Source organism: Chinchilla lanigera, unplaced genomic scaffold, assembly GCF_000276665.1.
Source record: "Chinchilla lanigera isolate Chin_1 unplaced genomic scaffold, ChiLan1.0 scaffold00179, whole genome shotgun sequence".
Taxonomy (NCBI): domain Eukaryota; kingdom Metazoa; phylum Chordata; class Mammalia; order Rodentia; family Chinchillidae; genus Chinchilla; species Chinchilla lanigera.
The window spans coordinates 412081-418985 of NW_004955580.1; positions in this window are offsets into that span (position 1 = coordinate 412081).

Genomic DNA, 6905 nt, shown 5'->3' on the forward strand with positions numbered 1-6905 from the left:
GAGTGCTGGGATTACAGGCGTGTGCCACCACGCCCGGCTAGGATGGTTTTCATCTTTTGGGAATATATCTAGAAGGGGAGTAGCTGGGTCCAACGGAATTTCTTTCTCTCTTTTTTTTTATTTTAAAGAGAAAAGATGCCGGGCATGGCGGCATACACGTCTATGCATGTGTGCATAGACATGCACACCTGTAATCCCAGCACTCGGGAGGCTGAGGCAGGAGGATTGTTGCAAGTTCGAGACCAGCCTCGCTACACAGTGTACTGAAGGCCAGCCTGAACTGCATAGCAAGACCTTGTCTCAAAAAGACAAAAAAAAAAAGAGAGAGAGAGAGAAAGGAACAAAAATAAATTAATAAACACAAAGACATAAATAAAACAACAGAAAAACAATAAAAATGATACAGAATTTCAAACAAGGTGATAGGAAATTAACAATGCTTGTTGTATTACATATTGTTATCATCAAATTGGTTACTCAGATAACAAGATATGGGCATGTAAAATTGATCAAACAATTAAGCATTAACTGTTCCTTTCAATAAACCAATAGAGTGGGGCATGGTGGCACACATCTGTAAATCCCAGCACCTGGAAGGCTGAGGCAGGAGGATCGTTGGGAGTTCCAGACCAGTCTGGGCTACAAAGTGAGCTCAAGACCAGCCTGAACTGCATAGGGAGACCCCGCCTCAAAAAGACAAGAAAAGAAAGAAAATGATCATAAATATATATATATATATATATGATTTTTTCCCTTCTTATTTTCTTTTCTCCTTTCCCTCATCCCAGTTGTTCCTTCCCTTTGAGCAGTTTCTTTCCTTTTCACAATATCAATTGTACCTTTCAGATTTTATTTACTCTTTCAGGTTCTTACACTAGGGAGACAATAGAATGTCTATACATGAGGGTCTGATTTATTTTACTTACCATTATGGTCTCTAGTTGCAGCCATGTACCTATAAAAGCCTGGTCTTAGTTTTGTGAGGAATCTCCACAGCGGTTGCACCAGTCTACACTCCCACCAGCAGTGGAGAGGTGTTCCCTTTTCCCTGCAGCACACCAGCATGTGTTTATGTTGTTCTTTTTGTTTTTTTGAGACAGGGTCTCTCTAAGCAGTGGATGCTGGCCTAGAACTACGTACCCAGGCTGGCCTCAAACTCTTGATGATCCTCTTGCCTCAGCCTCCTGAGTGCTAGAATGGCAGGTGTGCCCCAACATGCCAGGCCGGCATTTGTTATTATTTGAACTTTTGATGATGGTCATTCATTCTGGGGTGAGATACAATCTTGGCGATGTTTTAATTTGCATTTTTCTAATGGCCAGAGATGCTGAGCACTTCTTCGTGTATTTAATTGGCCATTTGTACTTCTTCTGAGAAGTGTCTGTTCATTTCACTTGCTTGTTTTTTCACTGGGTCTTTTTTGGGGGGAATCTAATTACTTTTTAGTTCATTACATATTCTACATATGAACCCTCTGAGGAATAGCTGGCAAATATTTTTTCCTATTCTGTCGGCTGTCTGTTCACTCTGTTGGTTGCTTCCTTTGTTGTACAGAAGCTTTTTAATTTGATTTGACCCCATTTGTTGATTCTTGGTGCTATTTCTTGTTCCTTGGGGCTCTATTCACAAAGTCCTTGCCTAGGCCTATATCTTCATGAGATTTACCTAGCTTGTCTTCCAGCAAATTAAATGTTTCTGTTTTAACATTTAGATTTTTTTATGGGTTTGTTGTTTTTGTTTTTGTTTTTGTCTTTTTGAGACTGGGTCTCCCTATGCAGTTTAGGCTGGCCTTGAGCCCACTTTGTAGCCCAGGCTGGTCTCAAACTCAGTGACAATCCTCCTGCCTCAGCCTCCCGAGTGCTGGGATTACGGGCCTGGACCACCATGCCCAGCTTTGTGGTTGTTCTTTTTTTTTTTTTTTTTTTTTTTTGAGACCAGGTCTCACTATATAGTTTAGGCTGGCCTTAGACTCACTGTGTAGCCCAGGCTGGCCTCAGACTTGCTGTGATCCTCCTGCCTCAGCCTCCCAAGTGCTGGGATTACAGACGTGCACCACCACGTGCAGCTAACATTTAGATCTTCCACTTATTTTGATTTTAGTTTGGTACATGGTGAGAGTTAAGGGTCTAGATGCAACTTCTGCACTTGGAGAGCCAGTTTTCCCAACACCATTTGCTAAAGGTGCTGTCCCTCCTGCAGTGGGTGTTTCTGGTCCCATTGTCAAATATCAAATAGTTGAATGTGCTTGTTTCTCTTTCCTCTATTCTGTTCCACTGAGGAGGATGGAAAGTTTTATGAGCCCAGGCTGGGCAACTTCGAGAGACCCTGCCCATGTCAAAATAAGACATGAAAAGGGCTGGTGATATAGCTCAGTGGTGAGCGCCCCTAGTCCCATCCTCAGAACTGCTGATTGGCTGGCTGGCTGGATAGACAGAAGGACAGAGACAGACAGCGGAAGGAAGGAAGGAAGGAAGGAAGGAAGGAAGGAAGGAAGGAAGGAAGGAAGGAAGGGTGGGAGGGAGAGTAAACGGAGACACTCTCCTCCTGCTATGGTTTTATGTTAAATGTCCCCTAAAGGCCATGTGTTGAATGCATGGTCCCCAGCCTGAGGTGCTATTGGAAAGTCGTGAGACTTTAGGAGGTGCGGCCTAGCAGGAGGAAGTTAGGTCGCTGGGAGTGTGGCCTTGAATGAAATATTGGGACCCACTCCTTGGTCTCTGTCTCCCAGCTGCCAGGAGGTGAGCTGCCTTGCTCTGTCACAGGCCTGCACGCCACAGGGCCACCCACCGTGCACTGAAGCGGCACACATCATCAGCTAACATAAACCCCTCCTTCTGAGAAGCTGACTGCTGCAGTCATATCAGATGTGTTCCCAAGGCTCTTGTGCTGGGGGCTGGGCCCTGTGCGGCAGCATTCACTGCAGATGGGCCTTGGGAGGTGACTGGATCATGACAACATCATCCTAACTCTTCCTCTCTGGCTCCTTTCCCATACCCTCTGCCATGGTGTTTCTATTTCACCACAGGCCTAAAAGCAATGGTGCCCACGGACCATGGACTGAACCCTCAGACACTGGGAGCTATACTGCTTTAAACTGTCTGAACTGTGGCTTGCACAGTGACTTCCCTCCAGAGTAAGCATGGAAAGAGGGAAGAAGGGTCACTCAGCACGGCATGGTGGCACATGCCTGTAATCCCAGCACTCAGGAGACTAAAGTGTAAGGATTGTTCTGAGTCCAAGGCCAGGCTGGGTTACAAAGTGAGTTCAAGGCCAGCCTGAATTGAACTGCATAGTGAAATCCTGTCTCAAAAAGACCCCCCCAAAATTAAATAAATAAAAAGAGGGGTCACTTTACAGTGGGGACACTTGACATCCACGCCACAGCTAGGTGATCAAGGTCAGCATCAACAGCATCCACCATTTTGACATCACAAGTCCTGCTAAGAGGCCGGGCATGGTGGCAAACGCCTATAATCCCAGCACTCGGGAGGCTGAGGTAGGAAGATCGTTGCGAGTTCAAGACCAGCCTGGGCTACAAAGTGAGCTCAAGGCCAGCCTGAACTGCATAGCGAGACCCTGTCTCAAAAACACCAAACAAAAAAAAAAAAAAATCCTGCTAAGATTGGCAGTACTTTCTCTCTGCTGTCTCCCTCAGCAGAGGCCCACTTAATCATGACAGAAAGAACAAAGTCCCCAGGAGATGGGCAGTCTATAACGGAGCAGCTCACCTCAAAATTGTCTGGCTCAGCGGGCATGGTGGCACACGCCTGTTATCCCAGCACTCAGGAGGCTGAGGCAGGAGGATCTCCATGAGTTCAAGGTCAGCCTGGACTCCATAGTGAGCTCAAAGCCAGCCTGAACTACATAGCAAGACCCTGCCTCCAACAACAACCACAACAAAGAAACAAAGAATGGCTGAGTAGCTGTCACAGTTAGAGAAGCCTATGGAGACACGACGGCTACTGGGATGCTGGGACAGGAGATGGACGCTGGAGAAAGGCTACGGCAAGCTGAATCAGCTGCAGACAGCACCTAACAGCCATGGCCTGGTACTGCTTCGTGAAGTGCAAGCGATGTGCCGTACCAGTGCAAGAGGCCACAGCAGGGAGCAGACAGGCTGTGCGGCATTCTCAGTTGTCTGCATTTTTCTGCATATGGAAAAGTAGTCTAATAGAAAAAGTTTATATAAAATGTCAACAACAAAGCCAAACACCTCTCAGAGGGCCTGTGCGAACGGGCATGGCCCTTCAGTAGGCCTCAGGCCTCTTCGTTGTACCCCCAGCCCCACGACCCATGACCGCAGCCCTATCCGCTCCCTCCCTAGAGGGGCTGGGAGCACAAAGCCCTGCCAGGTGGACCCAGCCTCCCCTTTGTTCCCGGCTCATTCTAATTCCAAAGCTCATTGTGCCCGATGCCCCTGTCTCCAGAGGGGCGGCTCTGCCCTCTCTCCAGCTGGCCAGGTCCTCTGGATAAGGAGACACTGCCCCGCCCACTCCTCACAGGCTCGCTGCTTCCCAAGACTCCCCAGGCCTCCCCACCTCCTCCTGGCTCTCCGCCCCACCCCAACGCCCCAGTGCCAGCCCCAGCTGGGGTCTGAACAGGCCCTGCCGCTTGGGGACGCTCCTGGGAAGGACGTCGGGGGGTGGGGGGTGGGAGCACAACACCTGGGCCTGGCAGGACAGGTAAGGACCGACAGCCTCCGGCCATCAGGTCCGATGGGGAGGGCACCTGCTGCCCCCCACAGCAGCAATGACCCCTGGGCAGAGGCAAGACACTCCTGTGCCAAGCCCTGGAAATGCAGCCTGTCTCGGTGTACTGCTGCCCTAGACCTCCGGGGCCGGAGCGCACAGCTTGGCCAGCCCTGCTTGGAGGCGGAGGAACCAGAGCGGGGAGTCCTGCAAAGCGGGCAGCCCCTCATCACACCCCCTCAGGAGGACTCTGTAGTTCACTTTCTGGCAGAGCTTGAGGAAGAAGCCAAAGGGAGGGACTGCACAAGCCGGGGTCTCCCAAGGGTGCCCGGGGCTGCCAAGGGCCCCCAGGCCCTCCACAGAGGGGCAAGCAGGGAACTTTGGCATGGGAAGCTCAGAGGGGCCCTGGGTGTGCCTTGGGGTGCTGGGGACCTATAAAGTGGTGTCATTGCTAGACAAGGGCAGGTGTGGGAGCCCTAGGAGTCCTAGAGGTCAGCTAGGCCAGTCTCAGCAGCCTCCAGCCAGGCCACCTCCCTGTCTGTCAGCGGCCTCTCCCCAGGTGGTGGCTTCCTCATGTTCCTGCACTGACCTTGGCACAGGCCACCCCACCCAGCGGCCCCCACCCTTGGCTCCTAGCCCTGCTCTTGTCACCATAGCAGCGTCACCACTGGTGCACCCATATCCTTCTCAAGTCATTTAGGGTCCTGTCCCTCCTACGCTACTCCGTGATGTGCCAGCTCTTCAAAGCTCCTCCCTCCCCCACTGGATTCTGGCGCTAGGTGGCCTCTGCCCTCATCCGGGGCACTGCTGCATCTCAGCCCCACCCTGTCCTCGAACTGTGCACACCGTGGGATTCTCTTCTATCCTGTCTGAAGTGCCCTCTGTCCTTGCTCCCTGGGCGGCCCCAGCTCTTCCAGGCTTCGTGGGTCACTCCCCTGAGAATTCTGTGCCCACACCTGCCTTGGTGCTAGACTGGGCCAGAGAAGACCCAGGTGAGAGGCTTCCGTCGAGCCCTGTAGCCCTGTCTGCATGGCACAGCGGACCTCCTGACATCCCTAGAGGCCCCGGAGGTGGCGGGTCAGGAGCCCCTCCTTTGCCTCACAGGCACAATCTGGCTGGGGCTGGAGCAGCTTTGCCTCCCAAAGCTGCCCGAAGGCTTATTTTAACGGGATGAGCCATCTGGGACCTGCTGTGCCCGCCTCAGATCAGGGAGCCCAGGGTTGAGCTAGGTGCGCTTTAGTCGCTTTAGTCGCTTTACTTGATTCCCGGACAATGAGCCCTTCCTTGGCAGGCAGCCTGGGGTCCCTGCGGCAGGCAGCGCCTGGCTTGGGGCGCTGGGTCCTTGAGCAAACCTGCCTAGCAGCAGGGGGCAGCCTTACCCTATCCCTGCCTGCTCTCCCCTGCAGCAGACAAGAACGGGGTGCAAGGGTCACCACATAGTCCCCTGGTCTGGTTGGGTGGCAAAACGTGGCCTCCCTCCTCAGCCAGGCAGGCTCCCCTTACTTGGGAGACTTGCAGAATTTGTCACTCCAAGAGCCCAGCCCCTGGTCTCCAGCTGAACATCTGGCTAAACCTCAGTGCACACCAGGAGGTGGATCCCCACCGCCTGCTGCTGGGAGGAGGCCACAGCAGCCTACATCCCCTTTGGTGTTGGGAGCTGGGGATCCTTAGACCTGGGAACCCAACACTCGCCCAGCTCCAGCCAAGGGTCCAAGCAGGGCTAAAGAGCGGACCCGCTGGAGGGACCTTGGGGAAGGAAGGGACGCTGAGAGGGAGGAGTCCAGACTGGAAGGAGGAAAGGGGAGAGGCCCGACCTAGATGGAGGAGAGCGCGGGTGGTGGGTTTCCTAGAGCTGGGAAGAGCAGGTCACTGAGGAGGAGGCGGCCAGGTGTCCGGGCGAGGGGCGCTCCGCCGGCACCGGGCACTCGCTGGCCCAGCCCCAGGTAGCGCTCCCCGCTGGAGCGCCGTCTCCTCGGGAGGAGGGCGGGAGGCGGTGGGCGGAGTAACGGGGAGGGCGAGAGGGCTGGGGGGAGGGGAGCGGCCCGGTCGTGGGGGTGGGGCGACAGTGACATCACCCGGAGCCGGTTCTTAAGCAGCAGCCGGTCGCGCCGGGGAGGAGAGGGACAGCCGGAGTGCGGTGCAAGTCGCTGAGCCCGCCGCGGCCCCGAGAGCGGCTGGAGCCGCCGCCGCCGGGAAGGAGGGGGCGAGGCGCGCCCG